Source organism: Cygnus olor, chromosome 19, assembly GCF_009769625.2.
Source record: "Cygnus olor isolate bCygOlo1 chromosome 19, bCygOlo1.pri.v2, whole genome shotgun sequence".
NCBI classification, from domain to species: Eukaryota; Metazoa; Chordata; class Aves; order Anseriformes; family Anatidae; genus Cygnus; species Cygnus olor.
Genome location: NC_049187.1, coordinates 10,576,695 through 10,598,847, shown reverse-complemented (window position 1 = coordinate 10,598,847; position 22,153 = coordinate 10,576,695). Strand labels below are relative to the sequence as shown.

Genomic DNA, 22,153 nt, shown 5'->3' with positions numbered 1-22,153 from the left:
AGTTAGCCCTGACGAGTAAGATCTCTAGCTGTCTCAGAAGCAAACCGAGCTTAAAACAGTAATACACTTTCAAGAAGATGATCGGCTAAGAATGCTTTATTTTGATTTGAAAAACTGTCAATCATAGGTAAAAAAGAGCAAATAATGTTTTTATAAAATACGAGCTAATTGTTTTTGTCTGATAAACCAAGAATATGCAGGAAAAATAAATAATGAAGTTTAAAAGGAGAATACTCAGAATGTTTTGCCCAGATGTTGTGTAGAGATTGTTTGTCGCTGGTACAAGCAGTAGATTTCAGAAAAATATGCAAGCATGTATCTATATGTGTGAGAGAGAAATAAGATACCCATAATCTTACATATTTCAGTTTATATAGCCACAGCTATTTAAACAATTCCAAAACTGCCTCTACGGGTGTTAGAGAGGGAGGGAAATCTTCAGCCACATGATCTTCTCTCCAGAGTCCTGTTAAATCCACTGAACTTAAAACAGAACAAGAAGTGTGAAATATGGGTTTGAACATGTTATGTCAGAAATGTAAAGGTTGGAAGCCTTTTTAGTAACTGATATTAATATTGTATTAAATGTTATGAAAAGGTAGGTGTTGGAGAGAAGGGCTGGGCTCATGTGCAATTTTGTCAAGGTTTTTATCTGTGATTATGATTCCAGATGTATCTATTCCCTGAGGAGAAAAATGAAGTAAAGTTGGCATGTGACATGTGTTTTAAGGTGTTTGGCACAGTTTCCTAAAGTGATGACAAAATGTTCATTTTTATTACTGTGAATTGGTAAAGAAAATATGATTCTGAAGGTCAGTGGCTGTGTATTCAAGATAGCTGTGGAGAGTTATTTTGGGGAACATGGATTTTTGGTGGTGTGTTTAGATTTAATTGCCTGACTCGAGCTTCTACCATAGTAAATAATAATTTAAATAGAATATTTTTTACAAAATATGATTTTTTAATTACTGCTAATTCAATAAAATTCATGCACAGAATATGGTGAAGATTGCAAAAATGTCTCTTTTTGAATCTGGTAGTGTAGCTGCTTCTTAATGATATGTTTTTAATCTAATTTATACTGACTAATCTGTTGCTGTACAGTTAAGAGCTGAAATAACTGCAATAAGGCTCTTTGTCGCAGAACAGTTGTTAAATAGATGGATTTTTATTTTTTTTAAACAAAGTGGTGAAGGTAGCTTTGTTGGTGAAAACTATTTTGTCTAAATGCACGTTAAGACTTTAGAGGGGAAAGTTCCTATGATTACCCAGCTCCCCTTCTCTCTTCCCTGCAAAGCCCTTCTGCGTGTAACAGAATCAGTAATTCCATGCTGACAGCAGGGCACCCAGGGCTACATTACCAGGCAAACACTCACTCATAAACATTTTACAAGTTCAATACCAACCAATCCTGGCGGTTTGGGAGGCTGCCCTGATTGGGTATATCATGGATTTGGTAAACACGGCTACATAACAAAAATAAGGTTTGTAGAGAAAGAGTCCAACTGTATCGCCTCTGTGGAATAATCAGAGACGAAGAATATGATTAATTCCATATTTTATAAGTAAACTCCACAGCTCTGTGTCCATCTGCAAATATTCAGAGAGATGTGCTCGATACATTCCTTTCTGTTCCACAACCACATTTCTTTGTGAATTTAACCACATCAGAAAGCACTTCGGATTTCTAACACAAATATTAGATGCATTTAATGTAAGGAAGCTTCCTTTATTGGAGGTGATTGGGAACATTTTGTATTTTATAGGTATATTTAAGAGGTTAGCAGTAGGGGGGAATCGTCTGTGGAAAATCTGTCTACAGCTGAAATTTTTAGATGCAGAAGTGTTGCTGAAATGCCTAAATACATTCACATTCTTATATTAAGTAGCTCACAAGAGTATCCTGTCAGATACCAGATACTTCTTCATTTATTTTTTTTAAGTTGAATAGGGTTATTTTCAGTAGGATATACTTGTTTTCATTCTTCTGTGTGCAATTAGAAGATTTGCATTCTCAAGGGCTTTACTGTTTATCTACAATCTTATTTTCTTTTGTATAATCTTCTGCAACTTTATTTATCTTCAGTGCATGCATGAGAAGCATAAAGCTACTCATTTCCTAGTAAATTACTGATATGATTTACAAGTTTGCACAGATTAATTTTCCATGGGGTAATTTTTCTCGACTATAAAATAGCTATAATTAAAGAATGCCAAAGGTTTAAGTATTTTATAGTACAATTTAGAAGTCCATTTCTGAAGTCCTTGTTTTTATATTTTAGATTTAGAATCCTATTTATACTTCAGTATAAGAAAAAATAATATGGAGTGTCTGAAAATCAGAACTCTGGTATTTTTCAGATATTGAAACGTGCCTGCCTAATGAGAGCAGAAGACTTGCTCCCTGGATTTATTTAAAAGCAGTACTTTTACATATTCATAAATTAAAATGGCAGTTTTCAATGAGATACTTATTACTGTTTTACTTGTTATTTGCAAGATACCTGACCATTTAATATTTGTCCTTTATTTCTCTGAGCTGATCTAATTGCACCTCTCTATTTTGCATTTATTTCTCTTTGCAAACACTACATTATTCACTCTCTCCTGTGCTTATTAAACAGTGCCACCTGCACCAAATGAAACAAAGCTTCTCCATCAATCTATCCCAGCTAAAGCACCCTGACTATATATTATAATTAATTGAAGCTCAATTGAACACTTGAGTCTGAACTAGATACAGTAACCTGGAAAAAAAAACGTTAAAAAATTAGGATGTACTTTAAAGAAATCTTTTAAATGAAAATGTTCACTCAAAACTGAGAACCTAACCTTGTACCAAGCACTCTTCATCATCTCCGCACAGTACCTCAAGTAGCAATTAGCAGGTCCTTTAATTAATTAACTATTCCCTGTACATCACAGGGATTTTTGTGGCACTAACGTCATCCTTCATAAGTGAATACCAAATCCAGTCAATATTTTGTCACTATAAATCCTTATCTGGACTACCCGAATGCCCACCGCTTGTCTCTGGAAAAATGATTTGAAAACACAGCAAGCAGGTATGGAAAGCAGATGCAAACTTTACAGGACTAGCCTAGGCAATTAGAATAGATACAGCTGAAAGGGGAGAGGTAAATGCAGAGTATCTCATGTGTAAATGCTCGCAATCAGAAGAAATCAGATAAGACACAAAGTGAAATAGAAATGATGAATTCTTACAAATACAGTTAAGTAAAATTATTTTACAAAAAAGCTGAATGTATATTCAAAGGGCTGTGGGCTTTGCTCACTGTGCTGCTTATCTTTAACACTGTCTGCTCTCAGACAAGAACAGATTAATTAAGTGGCAGGTCAGACACAAGAAGGTGAAAGGGCATTTCCAACCAATCGCCGACATTTCACCAATTTTATACTTTGCAAACTTTTTATGTAAGTATATATGTGGCTGGTTGTTTTCAATGCAGTTCTCCTTTGGAGAAATCCTAAGTGGCTTTAAGGGAATTAACATCCGAAAATGAGATACAAGGTATTGCTGGTTTTACAATTTACAAAAGATGCGGTATGTAAATTTGTTTATATAAATATGTATAAGATACATGACTATGAGGCTATGTGTGTGTGTGTGAATGAACATATGTGTGTATATCCATCTCTCTATTTGTAGCTTCAGACACAGACATATGTTATCATTTCTTAGAGGCAAATATCTGCAGAAATAATTCTTTGTGTTCAGTAGTTTTCTTTAATGTGTAGTAAGTTTATCTTAACCGATCTCTGTGTTCAGGGAAGATCTTGTGAATTTATGCAATGTACAGCATAATGAAATCAAATAAAGTATGCCTTATGATTTTGCAAGAATTATACGTCAGCATTTTCTTTCAATGTATGTAATATTTTGAACTAGGGAACAAACTTGATAGTTAATTTTAAAATAAAAAATATTTATATATGGTGGACTTGAAGAAATAGACACTGTGGAAATATCAAGTAATAAAAAAGGAATAATTATTCAGATAAGTTGGGATTTTTGCCAAATGACAATATAACAAGAAAACATTTAATTGGAAGTACTCATGAGAAGTAATATTTATTCCACTACCAAAAGACAGTAGCTGCACCCCCGTAGGATTTGCTATTTTGTAAGAGTAGCAGAAATTTCCATTTTTACCTCATGGATTCTTTTAAATCACTGTCACTGCAACTTCAATTAAAAAAATTCTGGCATGCTCAAAATGTTAGGTAAAATGCAAAGGTCAATGGATAAGCTATGATTGTATCTCTGCTTTTGCTGTATAAATCTGCTCTTATCAATAATTCACTATTCATGTTCTACAAAGACTACGTGTTTACATTTCTGAATTAGCATTTAAATTTTAACAAAGGTAATTAAAAAAAGGAAATACTAATCTCTGCACTTGGAGTCCTTATGTCATCATTTACTACACATTTTTTCCAATAGATTTGGCAAATGAATACTCTGTTTTGATACATCAATCTCAAACAAAGGTGGACTCTGGTGCAATTTTTCACTGTTCATTCCCCTGAATCTTTTGGGATATAAAGAATCATGAACAAATACTTAACAGTCTGATCAATAATCATTGACCGTTTTGAGCCCCTCATACCCTAACAAGCACAGCTTGATCATGTATATTTGATCATTGTAAAATTTCAAAGCACCTTGATACAGCAGAGCAAGTCTTTCCAGGGTATCTTTTTGTTGTTCCATAAAGTACATATTTCCCATGATTTAGCTTTACCATTAATGGAAACTTACTACACATATCTGATGAAGCACAAGATCATTAATTTCAGTGTTATATATCCCCAGCTTTTCTATCAATGTCAAATAGAAAATACAATCCTAACATTTAGGAGAGGGAACTCTGGATGTGCCTATGGATTCAATGGACCCCAGAGTGCAAATCTAAAAAGCCCCATCGTTATAAATCTTGCATTCCTGTTAAGTGTTGGCATGCACGTTACACTGAGGTGTGTTACGTTTATTTTAGGGGAAATATCGTAGTAAAAACCTTTCCCTTGGTATCCTTTGAAATATATGTTCACATATTTATAAATTTAAAAAATAACTATACAAGCTCACAGCTGTGCTAGCCCTTATTTACATCATGTAAAGAGATAAAGATCTTAGTAAAATTACTTATAGTGAAAAATGTCTTCGCAGAACTTTATTATTGTTTGCAATTCCACTTCCAGTGTTTTTCACACAGGAATTTCAGATTATCATTAAAATATAACATCGATGCTACATTTGTATAGCTGCCTTTTCTGCTTATAATCATAATGTTTATTCTAACTTTCTGGGCTTATTATTTTAGACAGATATCAGTTTAATTAGCTTAAGCTGTCATACTCTAATAAATACAGACGGGTTGCCTGGTTCGGGAGGAGGAAGGTGGCTGCAGATTTCAGAAGCAGAGACAGTTAATGCTTTGTACATTATCATGTAAACAGCAAAAGGACAAAAATAATTACCTGATAAACTTTCCATTTCTGACACTCCCCTATATTCTTTCTGACCAATTTTTCTATAGAAAATCCATTCAGATTAAGCAAGTCCTCTAAATATCTGCAGCATCTGCTGGTTCAGACACCTTCCTTTATGCAGAGTACCATTTTCATATGATAATACATGTAATATGATATAGAATGACAGAATGCATGACAGTTGCCCATAATACATAGAAAGTCACTCAAAGGACAGAAGCGACATTTGGATAATTAGCATCCATTGGGCAGTCAATCATGCGAATAGAAAAAACTGAACAAAACCCACAATGGAGTTAGAAAACAAAAGGGACCCTAGCCAGTCTCAGGATTAACTGCTCTAAAGCGATCTAAATGCTTTTGTATCTAAAGAACTGAGGCTCCCAGGGCTGCCCTGTTCCCCTCTAGATACCCAGGGAACTAATTGTGGCGATCAAAGTTAAAGCATTCTCTCTTCTTTACAGACTGTTAAATACACAGAAAAATTATTTCTCCATTCGTGTTCATTAAACTATTTTAAAGTTAAAAAACTGATGCCATGTTCTTTTGCCAAGTGAAATGAGCTAGAGTATTGAGATTGTCCTGCTTTTATGGGAACACAACAGCCCATTTAATTTAAAGACTGCCTTTGTTTGATTAATATTATTTTGCTGTTGTCCTGTCTGCTATCTCTTTCTTTTTGGATAACGAAGGCAATTGTCATTAAAAAGTCTTGTGTGAGAAAAACCTGAAAACAGTTAGGAATGACAATAATAATAACAAAGCCCATGAACAAAATTAAGCAGGAAAGGTCTCATCATTTCTTAGTAACTGCCCTTTTATAAAATAAAATACTTTTTCATTCAATATATGCAGCTCAGATTATTTCCTTTCCCCAGATCAGTTGGAAGATGAGGGCAGCCTCCTTTAAAGCTCCATCTAACAGAAGAGAGAGAAAGACATACAGAGAGAGCCCCAGGATGTGGAAAGTCATGAAAATACCTACCCTGGAGACAGTATTCCCATAGGATCCTTTTCATACAAATTCCAACTTGCCTAACGCCCTTAATGAATGAAATAAAGAGAGAATTCAGAAAGGCCCATGCTGATGGCTCCTGCTGGAAAGTGTGTGGTTTGAGGCATAGCTGCAGCAGTTCTGGGAGGGAATCGGCTCCGGTCCCCATCAGCCAAGCAGACAGGAATCACTGGGGCGAAATCTTCCCCTCTCGCACATTTGCAATTGACTTGAAATAACATCACGACACCTTTGGATAATTGACGCCTTCTTACCTTTCGTTGTCCTTTGTAATTAATATTTGTAGATCTAGAGGTTTCTCCCAGCCACAGATAACAGGAAGGTGGAAGGGGTGGGGAGAGAGAGTGTGTGTGCGTGCGTGTGTGTGCGTGAGTGTGAGAGAGAGAGAGAGGGGGAGAGAGAGGGAAAGGGAAGGAGAGAGGCTTTGGTTGTTCGTCTGGGGGGGAATGGCGCGCTCCCGTATTGCTCTGAATGTGTATTTGGGGCTTTGTAAACCTCTAGAGCTCTAAAGGCGAGATGGAAAGTGAAAAGTGTGACGAGCTGGATCTCCCCTGTCGGTCGTTATACGGTTTCAGCAGCGGTGACCCTCAACCTTTTTGCTCTGTGTCAGCCACAACTTGAGTCCCCTTGCCCTGCTGCTGTGCCAGCGTCAAAATGTAGGGAAGGAAAAAGGGACAGCAGAGGTAAGGAGGCAGAGAGAGATTGAGATCAGGGCTTTTCGCCCAGTCAAATGGGCCTCTGGTGACAAATCAATCACGGCCTGTTCAAACCAATGATGCTGCCAGTCTCCAGCTCGCCAACCCCTCCACAACCTCCCCCAGCTCTTCCTGGCTCCCGTACATGACACTCAGCTGATGGCTGGGGCTCCAGTCAGAGCAGGGCTGCTTTTTACAGGTTGATTTGGTCATTAGCATCGTTCCTGCTCCATCTCCCTCTTGCTCGGTCCTTACCTACCATCCATTTATTTATCAAATATTGAAAAGTAGTATTAGAAGGGGGATTATGGCACACAGAAACACTTGTAAATACGTTCATATATTGCCTCGTTAAAAGTACCTAGATTTATTTGTTCATTTCATTTTATACACTTAGGAGTAGCTACCTGTTTTAATGGAATTAGCAGATCTGATCAATGTGATCAGGAACAAAGACAGTAGGCCTTAGCAGCTCCTCGGTGCACCTCCTCCCTCCCTGTATTTGTTTTACACTAGTAGAACTGGCTTCAGTATTTTTTCTATACACACAGGACATGAATTATTTTTCGATTTTTTTTTTTTTTGGCATTTGCTAAAATGCAATTTTTAAGTCCCTTTTAAATCCACGAGGCATATCCTCAGCTGGAACAAATCTGTGTTGCCACTTAAATTTCATAATTCAAGGAGTGTATGGTGATCATACACTAAATACGGTAGAGGAACAAACAAAAAATACTACTAAATCATAATAAGTAGTTCTTTCAATAATGGCTTTCATCTGAATATCATAACATCTTTTAAAATGGTTAAAAAAAGAAACAATAATATAAGAAGAGCACTTAAAAAGTTTAGGAAGAACAAAGTACTCTTTTGCTGGCTTTGTGATCTTAGGGATTGCACTCTCCGTTCCTTCCTTTTCTCTCCCCCTGTCCCCCCAGTCCCTAATACCATGGGGAAAAAAGTCAAAATGGGATCTTAACAGAGCGTATATAGCTCTTAGTTCTCTCTAACCTTAGTCCCTGGAATAAAATCCTCCTACGGACAAAAAATAATAATAATAATTGCACATTAAGAATAAGGCAAAGCCCCTCTCTTGTCTTCAGTGGCAACCTCTCAGTTTAGAGATATCTCATATGTGTAAGTCAGGGGTGTCAGCCTACGTTTTTATTATCCAATTTACACGCTGGTCAGCGAGAGCGACCGGCCAGCCTGACATCCTGCAGTGGGAAGGAATGGTGATGGAGATGTGTTGAATGGAGCTGAGCTCGTGCAGGCTCTGTAAAGAAAGCTTGGGCAAGAAATAGCAGCATGAAAAATATAGCACAATATACTAAAAGATGTCTCCCTATCTCCTTTCTAATATGACTGAACTCTGAGAAACTGAAGTGAAGTGCATTGCAGATAGCAGTGTGGGGTGCTGAACAGCCTGTAGCTGGAGAGTGCTTCGGTCTTTATCTTCAAAGCTGTCCTGTCAAATACAAGGTCTTTTAAACATCAGAGGGATAAAGTTTCTGATTCTGAAGGGTTCGTTTTCCTCTTGGTTTTCCTCAATCAGAAGTTAAGCCCATACGACCCCCACAGTAAGCTGGCTCCAGGATTGCTGCCCTGCTACTTGCCCCATGATTTGGGGACGCTTGTGTAGAGCAATCTTGATTTGCTCACTCTTTGTTGGGTTCAGTTTTCTTCATGCTAGTTCTTTCTTCCATCTTACATGTCTTGAGGCTTTTGCTGTGTGGCAGTGAATTGAATCTTATGAACTTAAAGGAAAATTGTGGCTGGGACTTGGAGAATATTCATCTGTTGCAGAAAATGCTGAAGTCTAAACATGTGAGAATTGAACTAATGAGTTTTTTTCCTCATTTCAGTCCCTCAGTCTCTTTTTTAGCTACACCTTAATTGCAGTGTTTCCTGAAAACATAATCTTGAAAATTTTAAAATGTATGCCTTCATTTCATTGCTTGTACTTCCTTCTACCAACATAATATAAGAAATTAAGATGATTTACAAAATAATGTGTCTTTCTGTCATCTTACTGTCAATAAATAAGCAGTGCACCTAAATCTAGTTGATATCTAAAATGAAAATTCATTACATTTCTGGAAACTCAAACTATCAGCTCCATGCATTTTAATTAGATTGTCTGTTTTTGCATTTATTACTAATACAGTCCTCTTAACTATGATTTATTTGTTAAACAAAGTGCCATAATCCGTCACTTATTCATCTTAATTTCAGCAAAATTAAAGTAGTCGCTGTTATATTACACCTAATTGCACTTGCAATGAAAAGAACGGAGATGTTAATCAAAATAAATTGAAGATAAACAATAAAATCATTAAATCTTTGCTGCAGTAAGTGTAACTAATCAGTTTTGACTTGAAGCGACCGAACACAAATAATGAATCTGTCAGTGAAGACGCGCTCATTAAATACAGCCTAGTCCGCTAGGGTCCTGCAGGCAGCCTGTAACACACAGCCCCATGCAACCCTCTAGTGCCTCTCTGCTGTTAGGGGAAAGCGAGGCAGAAAGAGGAAATTGTATACCATTTTCAGGACTGAATGGATCTATATATTGCAGTTTGATTAAGCGAAAATGCAAATGCCACAGGTATACAGTAACCCCTGTAAATGCTGTGTCAGCAACAGTGAAAGACTATTTAATTCAGTAACCAGCAGGTCAGAGATTAGAAGAAGGGGGGAAAGGAAAAAAATAGAAATTCAGAGATAGGAAGGATTCAGTTTTAAAAGTTACAGAAGTATTAGTTTTGTAGCAGATAGTTCCTGAAGCTGGTATTGCATTAAACAGATCCATTTTGCACTAGCACAAGGATTGCAGTCCTCTGCTATATCCGCGGAGCAGGGACAATGCTTGGATTAGTGAAAGAAGCTGTTCTTATACTAATTGTCTTTCCACCATTTACCACTTCTGACCTTACTAGCTTATTACAAGCAATGAAATGGGAACTCCAGTTATTTCCAAATACGTTGGTACGCTGGCAAGGAGTCCTGTATCTCAGCAGCCTGGTGAGATGAGCTAGAGCAATCAACACTCCTACTTCAGCTTCTAAATTGTTTACTTAATTATTTCAGCTTCCCCAATGGAGTATTTGTTAGTAATCATTGGTTAGCATGAATTTACATGGCAAGAAGCAATTTTTCTTAAAATAGTTTTCGTGGTACCTCTTCCTCTAATATGAGATAGCAGCTAAGTGCAGACAAAATCCAAGGAGTGGGCCCGATTCTGTGCTCCTTAGTTAGGTTTACTTAGACTGAGCTATGTATTTTTTTTTTTTTTGAGCAGCATCACCAGTTTCTAAACTGCAGGTAATTGTTGTTTTTCTGTGTGGGGGGTTGTTTTGTTGTTGTTGTTGTTTGTTTTTTAATTTTCCTCCCTGTGTTGTATCAGTCATTTTGCTCACTTACAAATCTTACTGGTCTTAGTCTTAATCATTTACTAAACAATATAATTCAGCTTAAAATGTTGACCAGCACAAAGGATGTCTGCCTCGTTTTGGAATCATAACATAACGAATCAACATTTTATAATTCTAATTCTTTTTGCTGCGTTTTAAACAGCATCCAGTCCAAATTTTACAGCAATAGTCTAACAGTTAATGTGCTGTAGCTGAAGCATATCAGAGAATTACACATTTTTTACATTGCTTTTTATTATCTATGAATAAGAAATACGCAAGATAACCCACTGCCCTCTGAGCAGGAGGCTAACTTCCGCTCAGTTTCTTCTTTCCTTCTCTCTCTGTATTTATAGTTAATATTTGGGTCGTACTAAGGGAGAATGATCATGGGATAACACGGTTCCACAGCCTGAACTCAGGGCTGGATGAAGACTAAGCAAGTTTTTTACCTCTGTTTTTCTCATGCCAATGTGATTTGCTTTCTGTGAATAGTTAACCTTGTTTATTTGTTGTTTGGAAAACTTCTACATGATGGACCTTACAGTTAGTTTCTGTTCTGCATCTTTCCAGCATTTATAATGCTTAACTTGGGACTGAACATTTCTCAAGGCACTCATTTAGAATGATTTATATGGGCTTTGCTAATTCAGTGGCATGTGGGTAATTCTAGAAATTAAATATTGCTTGGTTTTCAGTGATATAACTATAAGCACTTAACAGAAGAAGTAAATATTACTATCCCTAATTTACAGAAAAGGTAATAAAAATACAGACTGCAAAGTGGATGGCAAGAATAGGGCCCAGGTAATGATAAAAAATTAACAAAAGAATGGACCTGATCCTGCATTGCTTAGTTTCTGACTCCTACTGACTTCAGTCAAAATCTACCTTGAATGAAAATGATACAGGGCTCAGGAACTGTATAGGGGCCTGTGTAAAGTTAATCTGAGAATCTTATTCTAGTTGCTTTCAGCAGGTCTCTAAAAAAATTCACCAATACAAGTGGCACTAATTGGACCCCATGTTGGGAGACTTTGCAGAGGAGCTTAGGATTGAATGGGCCTTGGAAACTGAACTCCCTCTCCTATCTAGATATGGCTCCTCGAGGTCACAGTTAAAGCACACCAGGGGGGCAATGCAGAAGAAGGCTGCTTTTTCTTTACTTGTGCTTTACCTTTCCTGCAGCTAGAATACTCCAATATTCAGGTATCTTCATATATCACTTTCTGCTATATTTTAACTACATTGTGTTTTTATTTTTTTTTCCTTCTTCCCCCAGATGTAAAGGGTTTTAGACTTTGTTCAAGCAGAATGTATTTTCAAAATATAGGCATTGATCATACACGCTTATGAACCTGAACATGCAGGATGTGCATAGTAATTAAGAATGAAGACAACCAGCAGAAACACAAAGATTCATGTTCTCTTTCGCCCCATTCTGAACAGCAGTTGATGGCCAGGTATCTATGAAGAGGCCGCAAGAAGACAAAGTGAGATTTTAGTTTGGATAGGAGGAGACAGGTTTGGAATAAATAAGTAGATCTGACCGTTGGCAATATAGGGATGATAGCTGAATCTGCTTGATAATGAGATTACAGCAAAATAACATTTAGTTAGATGAGGAAGAAGGCAGCAAAAATATAGGTTTGCTACATACCATCTGAAAGCTGGAGAAGTGAAGAAGTGATTAGAGATGCAACAGAGGAACCAAGGATTGGGTCATGGAAATCAGACAAGATGTCAAAAATGAGAACTCAGTTAACTATTCTGAATGATGAAATGTAAAGGAGAATGAAATTGGAATAGTAATTCTCTGCTTTAACAATGAAGTCTATACTGTAGATAGGTAAGACTAACTCTCAGGTACAATCAGTGATTGTGTTTAAGTACGTAAAGCAATTAATCATTATAGATCTATTAAAACAAAACAAAACAGGTGGACACACTTCCTTGTTTTCATGCATGTGTGCATGCACAATTTGATGGCTAACCAGTCATTTGATCCAGCAGCACAATAACCATTATTTAACCTCTGACAGAAGGTAGCAAAGGAAGTAAAATAGGAGACATTCTGTAGAACTAGAAACATATTGAACTGTATCAGAACGTAACTTTGCAGCACACCAATGTAAGAGATCATAATGTTGGCAAATGAATAAAATTAATTTGAATTCCAGGACCCCTCACAGTTATGAAAACTTAATTAGGCAAACTTGAGCAACATGTGCTCTTCCCTTCGACCAAATGTTTTTCAGAGTTCAGGATGAATTATTTCAATAAACTACTGGATTTCCTATTGGCTTTTCCATTTTTTCATTTTTAACACGATTCATGACTTATTCAAATTCCAGTTAGTGGAGGCAATTTGGCAATCTCATTGTGTCACTTTCCACAAAGACGTACAATTTAAACTAGCAATGTTAAAAAGTTTAAACACTGCAAAACAGTAAGTCCTCCCCTCAGATCAAGCCCGAGGATCCTGAAGAGCTCTAGGAGCTTTATAGACTGATTATGAAATAAGTAATATGGAACAACTGGTGGGAAAATTCTGTCTTTACTCCTTTACTCATACCATCCTTGGGTGTCTTTCCAACAGCTCTTGTTTATCTTGTGGATCACCTGAGTCCATGCAAAACCATGAGTATATTACCGGCTCACTTTAAAAACCTCATAATTTTCCCAGTTACTTTGCAGATTCCATAAAACATTTCAGATGGGCAACATCTGACTGTCCAAACTGGAATCTTCTAAATGTGAAAAACAGCATCTTCTAGGGTAACAGAGGAAAACAGAAAATGCCACACTGTATCAGCAGTCCATCTGATCCAGGGGCCCGTCCCCATGACGATGAGCTGAGTCCACAGAACTCTTCCTGGGGAAATGCTTCTTAACCCCAGGTAGTTGGGGTGGGGCTCATTTCTGCTTGCATGTCTAGTAGTTAGCATCCTAAAACCAAGCCCTCTCAGTTCTCCGTCCAACAGGGAGAAAGAAGCACTTCCACAGAGAGATGAATCCCATGCATTTTAGGGTAAGATTACAGGCCATGTAGGGTCATCTGTTTCTTTCCACTAATAACAGAAAGTCTCAGACAACGAGCCTAGATCTGGCTCTTTACTATGGCACACCTGAATTTAGGTAAGATTAATCCTATACACTGCTAGTGTACACATCCCTTACATTGTTCACACCAAGTAATACAATCGGATATATTCTAATTATGAATATAAATGTCTAGTTGTTTTTACTTTTTTTTTTTTAGTGTTTGAATTTCATGACATTGCAGCACGGAACTCACGGGCTATTTATAAGTTGTACTAACAAAGAACTGAGAACAATTCTCCGTTACTTGCTTCCAGTTGGACTGGGCATCTCATTGCTTTTGCCTGGGATGAGAAGCAGCTCATTTGTACTATCTGTTTCTGTATTAGGTGACGTGTTTACTGGCATAGGTTTTCTCTGTGAATTAATCTAAACATTTTACATTCTCACTCAACTGGAATTATGTGTTTAATAGTTCTATTAATCCATTTATATCCAACGCACCTTTTTTAGACCGGGAAGGTGAGAACTGAGTCAATACTAGAGATGAAACTTTGCATTAAAAAAATCATCATAGTTAATGTAATGTTTGTGGCTATTTTTAAATTTAATACATTTTGCCTGAACAATGCAAATCCAAGGGAGGTATTCTTCTTCGGAACATATGCTCAGATCTTTTGCCTGAGTTGCTACACTGAATTTCTTGTGATAGCTCCTTGTTCATATAACTTTGTTATTTCTGACAGACGTTATTAACAGTTATTTAGTTTGACAAACTTGCATAATTTTGGATTATCTGCAATTGTGTAACATCAGTGTTTATTCCCACTTTTTTGATCATTAACAAATACATTAATGTCAATGAAGGGAGTACATTTGAAGTCACCCCCCCAAAATTTTTGCTCTGTTGAAAATGTATTTTTTATTCTCCTATTTGCTTACCAGGAGACAGTTTTCAGTTGGAAACAGTGAATATTAAAACATTAAAATTCAAATTCTGACCATATCATCCTAATCAGTTTTAACTGTTTCTTATTACTGACATAGATGGATCTCTGCGTTGACATTCCCAGAACCACTTGTCTTATCTTTTAGAGGGTAATTGCTCTCTAGTCCTTTAGTACACATACTGATTTTAATCAGGTCACATATTCCTGTCAGTAGTTCAGTAACTTTTTTTTTAAATCCCCCCAGCATTTATTCTGCAGTCTTAGGAGGCGGTTGTTATTTAATTTGTGAATTTGTTCCAGCACATGTCAATTCCTGGGGTTGACAAAACCTCCTCTATATTGCCCAACAGGAGGAAATCTGGTATATCTGTTTTGCCCAAATTCTATGCAGAAATGCTAATGCAAACCAGTCATTTACCTTCATTTCAGTGTCTCCACATTCTCATTAGCTTTCTCACTTTCCTACCAAATAGCCCACTGGACTTACAAAATCTCTTGCAGGCTTGCGCCTTCTTAGTACTTGAAAAAATCTTGTTTTCATGTCAGGCTATCTGCTCCTCAAATCCTCTGTCATCCTTCTAATCTTCCCTGTGTATCTTAGCCACTATATTTTATCCCTATTGACTTCACAAGTTAAAATTCTACCTTGAGAAAAATATGTTTGACTATACTAACTTCTTGAACCTTCCTGTATCCATATCACTCATTTTTGCTTGTCAGCTTCCTTTTTTGTTTAGGATTATGCATGCCTTCTGTTACACTGTTATGGTTGCTCAAGCAGCCTCCATGCTGAGTCTAAGGATTTTAATTTCCTCACTTTTGACTTTAGGGTCTTTTTAACTAGCTTCCTCATTTTTTGTACAATCTCTCCCCTGAGGATGTTGAAGTTAATTATACTGTGGTCACTATTACTTAGTGGTTCAACTTCAGTTACTTTATAAACTAACTCCGGTGTATTACTTAAGGGAAGCTTTTCTTGACTTAGGTCTTTATAGCTCTAAGATATATATTTGAAAACATTTTTTTAAAAAACCTTCCAGCAAAACTAACTGGGAAGTCTGGAAAAAGGGATGTACTTACAGGATAATTAATAACAAAGACCAAGGACATTACACAAACACTTGTGAAATGCCACCTAGTCTTCACTGACTGTAAGACCAGAATAAATTAAATCAATTAACAACGGCTCCATTTAGTGGCAGAAGTATAGGAGCATGCAGATATCTCCCCTATATGATTTTAAATAATTCTGCAACATAGTCAGAACCAAGTACAAAAGAACTTTTCCAGCAGGGCGTTATCCCCATTTTAGAGAAAGGGAAGATATCTGCTGTCTTGCAAATAGTGTCTGCTGCACTTTACTATTTAAAGTTCCTTCATTAAATACGGAAGGGGATGGCATTTCATAGCTCGTGGTATTACCTCATGACATCCTGATGTGGTACAGTTGCAGTAATTACGTAAATAAAATTGACTTTTTATGAGTGATGAATCAGGGAGAAATGCACTTCAGTGCACTTGGGATTTTTTTCCCCGTATGGAATGGAACCGTAAGTGTCAGAGAACTAATCAAACTAACACTGAGAAATAAGCCAGCACTCCTATTTTTTGTAAATAACACCTACAGTTTGGGAAGAAACCTCTCCTCTATTGTGAACACAGTCTATCAAGAATAATGCTGCATATTTCACATAATTAAATCAACAACAAACACAAATGAATGGCCATAAACAGACCATCCCCAGGTTAGCCAGGAAACCCTCAATGCTTGAAAAGATCAGCAGCCGTCTTTCCTAAGCAGCTATTGGACTTGGGGTGCATATTTGAACTTGTCAGACAGAAGGAGAGTACAAACAAGACAAACCTGGAGCTAACTTACCCTTCTGTTAATCAGGGGAAACATTACTGATGTCTTCTGAACATCAGGGCAGGAAAATCAGTAACATAAAATTATGGGCCATCAAGTCCTTTTTATACGAGCAAGTTCAGAACACCTACTGGCTGTCTAGCACTAGCTGTTGCCAGAGAGGTATTTTTGAATGTAGTGCTTCAGCAATCATACAGAATTACAGTAACATAAAATCGGTACAAATTAAGTACGACTCAGGCCCGAACTATTTAATCACTGTTATGCTGTTGAAGATTATAGTCATTTGAATATTTGATCATTTTTCCACACACAAGTATGAACTTAATCTTGATTTTAACATTATGGAGTTCAATTTTTTTTCTCAAGTACATACTTTCCCATTGCCAAAACAAATGGCTAACATCACAGAAGTGCTATTTGATTTTTTTTGTCATAACAATTTAAAAATAATGGCTTATGACAACATGTTGTCTGATGACATCTTAATAGGTATTGGGCCATCAATAGTTATCCCATTACCATCCAGTATGGCAGAAAGGATAAAGAGACTCCCTGTTAGAAGGGCAGTGAAGCTGACACTGCTAGTAGTCTTTTGGTTTACGGTGAATGTAGTGATTATATTTGAAGCCTGGCTTGAAAAATATAGTTATGTTAAAAAGTTGAAGTAATTACTACTGAAAACACAAAATGGACAAACATGAAAAAAATTAGAATTCCATCAGCTGTGAGATGGGAAAAGCTGAGGAAAATCACATTGCTTACACAGATACTTTACACCAAAATTTTGTTATTTTTATTTCTAGAATGAGTGCACCAAAATAGAAAATCACATTTTAAATAATACACATTGCCAAGTTACAAACACTGTCTTTTATAGATTCCTTCCTTCCTTCTTTCTCTCTTTCTTTTTCCTTCCCTTTCTTTCATGCTGAGTTCACCAGCTTAAGCTGGTGTTAAGCAGTCTACTGTTCACAAGTTTAGTATCATATGAAGTAAGTACTTCCCTCTGCTCCAACAACTTATGTCTTGCTGTTCTGGATGTCTCCTAAGTATCCTTGTTCTTCCAGGCTCATTAATAACTTACAGGGACTTGAATGTCGCAGTCTGATTTACATCAGTGATCTTATTCCTTTCAGCACAGGAGGGTTATCTTTTCTGTGACAAAGGCTATCACAGATATGAATAACTATTTTCATACTGGGCTTTTTTTTTTTTTTTTTTTTTTTTGTCTAGCTGGAATCACACCATCATAGATTTTGCCTCATAAATCTGACTTTGCTTTATAGAGCAATAATGGTATAGTCGGCACTCTGCCATCACAGCAAGGTGAATAGAGAAGAGTAACTTAGGTCAGTTGCTTCTTTATTATTGGCAGATGAAATAGTGTCTTCAACAGCTTCAGAGCAAGAACCAGCTAGGCAGTGTGTTTTGACTATGAAGGCAGAGCCATTCTGAGAAGCCAGAGCAAGAGTTTTTTTGCTAGATGCAAGGAGGGACATATAACCCACAGAGTAAAGCAAGAAGTAGGTAACCCACTGCTATTGTAAAGCTACTTGGGTGAAAACTTGGAGATTGAAATATGTATGAGATTTTCAGGTAAAAAAAAAAAAAAAGAACTTCTGCCAACTGCGGTAGACTGCAGGAAGAAGATGACAAACACCACGAAGCTCATTTCCTCTTGATGGAACACATTGAAATGGTGAGGATCAACGCCGCAGCATCTCAATGGTCCTGTAGGAAAGGGCAGCCTTTGGTGCCTTGCAGAAGACGAGGCTGTTTCTGCTGCTCAGCCCAGCAGGAGGTGCAACCTCTGCCTTCGTGCCCATGTGGCAGGGCCCTGCCGCACGCCTCTGGAGCTTGGCAGAAGAGCAGCATTTTTGACACCTGAAAATCCCATATGAATTACAGAAAAAGCACGGTACCAAACTACTGGTCCTTTAAAACTAGTTGCAGACTGTTTCCAAGGACATATAGAAGCAGTAATTAGTTGTTACCAAGATTTATATTTATGTTTTTGGGTATTGATGGTAGTCTCTCCCTCATAAAAACCTGTTTGTGCTTTTTTCAGCTGTGTAATTGATAATTGGAGATATGTAGACTATATAAGCAAAAATGTGCATCTCTAAAAATAAGAATGCAGTTCTGCTAAAATGGAGTGTTAGAAACATTTCAGATGTAGCATAATGATTGTCTGCAAGAAAAGAACTTGACAACCAATCGAAAGCTCAAAAAGTTGAGTGCAAACTTTGAAAATGTCAGCTAAAGTATCATACAGAAAATGCCTTCTATTTAGAAATGCAGTCACAAGAGAGCATTGCCACATACAGTTCTAATTTAATTTCACTTTGGCAGGTAATTGTCTCTCTGCGAAGAAAATATGAATTTGCCATGCTGAAATCGATACAAAAACACCAGCCTTTAAGACAAAATCTGCTGTGCTGGGCTGCCGAGTGCACTGAGGTAAATGTAAAGGTAAAAGCTTAAGAAATTTACAACTGAATTCCTCAAATGACAAAAGAGCCATGTTGCATGATACAGGCACGAAGACTGAACAAGAACAGAAGTGAACATGGGACAGATGCTGACAGGAGACAGCATAACACAGCGTCCAGCGCACCACGTGGGGAACAACCAACCAAGGCAGTGACTCTTACCGTAACACCTTTCTAAGCACCAGCCTCTTACTGCTGACCTGCCTGCTTTTCTCTCACTCAAATACTTTGACAGACCCGTCACATAAGATTTAAGTCTCTAAGCTTTTAGAAACACACCTAACAATAAGGGTTCAGGCTTTTTAGGATAAGAACGTAATCATAGAAAAGCAAACAAAAGATAGGAGGCTTTTTCATGGGGTTCTGACAGTGTAAGATCCACAACCATTTCAGCATTCAGACGGTGAATATCATAGCTGCTAAAATCCAGAAGTTAGCTACCACTCCACAGGTGAACTCTGATTGACAAATTGTGGAGCCTGAAGTGAACTTTTAATTCAATCGGAGCTGGATATTGTCGGTAACGGAATGATGTACTGACAAGAGCCTTTATGGAGAAGCATCCGTATGCTTTGGACATCTGACTTAATACACAGATTTCAGGAACTGAGACTGACAAACCTAGAGATCAGTGCACAGATACCGGTGTGCAGTCACCAACATGAGATGCCTTGTTCTGATCATTCACAGATCCATCGTCACTTCTGCAATGCTAAGAATCCCCGAGAATTCCAGAGCTACGAACTGAAGCACCATACGATCTCCCACAAAGCAAAAGTTCTTCAGAAAGCTCAGTGCTTCACGGTTTCTGCAGCTCCGCAGCTTGGCTTCAGGTTGAACCACGTTTTTTATCTATATTCTGCTTTCAAAAGAGAGATCCAGGCCAACTAGATCAATAATTCTTTGACCTGAGCTTTATCACTAGCTATAGGTATTGAGTGATGTGAGAGGGAGTACAGGCTTTTTCAGCACTCCAAAATGAAATCTAAAGAGAAAAGGAACATTTTTTAATAATCGTCCTCTGACATCAGTTTGAATGCTTGGATTAGTTTTCTCTCAAACAAGAGAAAAAGAGGTAAATTAAAAGAGCAAAAACGTTTAGGATATGTATGTTTCTTTTAAAATAATAACTAATTTTAATAATTTTAACACTTTTTAATGGTGGCAGACGTGATTCTTTAATTCTTTAGGTCAACAGTATAAAAGCCTGCTTAAAGACCCTGAAAGAGAAAATATGATGAATATTGTAAGTGACGCAAGCAATGGAAATTTATAAAGAGAATAAAATAGATTTTCTGACAGGAAAATCACTGCATGGTTCAAGTCAGAGAACAGACAGCTCTGGAAGACATTTCGCTAGTTTCCCCACAAAATTAAATAACCTTTTTTTTTTTTCTCATAAGAGATTCTTATGGGAGAAAATGTAGTCTGTTAAGAGACAGTAGCACAAGGAAATGTTTGCCATATTTAGATCTCCTTTCACTAAAAAATGAAGAGGTCATTTCAGGTCAATCATCCTGGGCTCTTTTCTTTAGGGGAATGAGTCTCCAGCATGGCTCTTTATATTAAAGGATTTCATGGGCCTGAGTTATAGCTATTGGTATAATCACAGGTTTCAGAAATAAGAATAGTTATTTCGTATTTCTTTGTGAATGGAGAATGAAAAGGTCATTCAGTGTATGGTACTTCAAACACTTAAAAGGAAAGGTATTTTACTGCTTACTTACCTTTTTATGTACTGTATAGAAAGTAGGCATAATGTTGCCACACTGCTATGCAGACATGGGAGGAAAGAACCTTTTTTGTTTTATGCAAAAACTTGAGATACCTCTGCATTTCTTATTTTGACAATAAAATCATAAGATGAAGAAGGTAAATAAGAAACAGTCCTTCCCCGACACTTCTAATGTAAGATTTAGTGGCGATCAAATGAAATTGATGTGGCAGGTTCAACACAAACAAACGGAGGTGGTTTTTTCACCTAGCATGCCATTAAGCTATGGAAACTCCATGCCATAAAAGGTAGCAAATTTTAAATTATACATAGGTTTAAAAGCAACAAATTAATGGAAGAAAAAAATCACCAAAGCAATTATATAAAAATAGCACCTCTGGCTAAGAAAATGGATTAATTTATTGGAGGCTGGAAGAAGATTCTACAAAATTCCCTGTTCCTACACTCATCCTTAAACATCTGTCAGTGTCCAGTTTTAGAGACAGAATTCTGAGCTAGACAGACCTTTTATTTAACTTATCAGCTGTGTTCTTATGACTTTCTTTTCCTTTTTTTTTTTTTTGTAATTTTTAAATATTTTCTTTTGTATTTCCCAAAGATAAATTACACTTCGCACTTACAGATTACTTTCTTAACCCACAATGGAAAACAAGTACATGTAACTGATTTCCATCCATATGAGGAAGGACATATGCTGAACCAATACCTTTCTTGTATCGGGGCATAAACTAATGTCTCTGAAGGCTAACCAGCAATCCTAACAATGCCTTATGAATCACAGTTTGGGAGCATTAGGAACGGATTACTTTTTCTAAAGCAACATACATGAACACTTCTGGAGGCTGTTTGCACATGCAATGGGCCAATGACTTGATCCATAACTGATGAGATGTATTAGACAACGACAAGCATTACAAGCTTGAGGTTAATTAAATAACTTGTCCTTCACATCTAAATAGAATATCTTTAATAAGCTTCCTATTGGGTTATAAACACTGATAGGGATTTTTCTAATCTTACCCCACTGAGAAATGTGGAAAACCATACATGTGCATTATAATCAATCTTATTCCAGTGCCAGTGTATTCTGTTTCAAGACATAACCTTTCAGATGAAGCTACTGATCTATGAAGCCATCATTTTGTTTCTTGCCACTCCCACTGCCTGAAATGTAGCAGAGAATTTCCCAAGTATAATTACAGCACACTTCATAAGGGTTGTCAACATGAAAACATTGCTACTGCTTCTCCTCAGTTAGTATTTTCAGTGCTGTGGGTGACTAAGGTATTAAAATATAAGTTCAGCCTAGAGTGTACAGTATAAGATCTCTGTTTCTGTGGTATTGAACTAAGCCTTTCTGGTCAATCTGGAAAGTATCCTAAGGCTTTTACCAGTCTTTTAATTCCTGGATTATTTTCTTCTGCCTG

At 37.0% G+C, this 22,153-nt stretch overlaps 1 protein-coding gene across 1 annotated transcript in view; it reads right to left on the bottom strand.

The window, feature by feature from the left end:
• LHX2 (LIM homeobox 2) overlaps positions 1-22,153 on the bottom strand; it is a 45,512-nt gene that overhangs the window by 21,487 nt on the left and 1,872 nt on the right. The window lies entirely within an intron of this gene.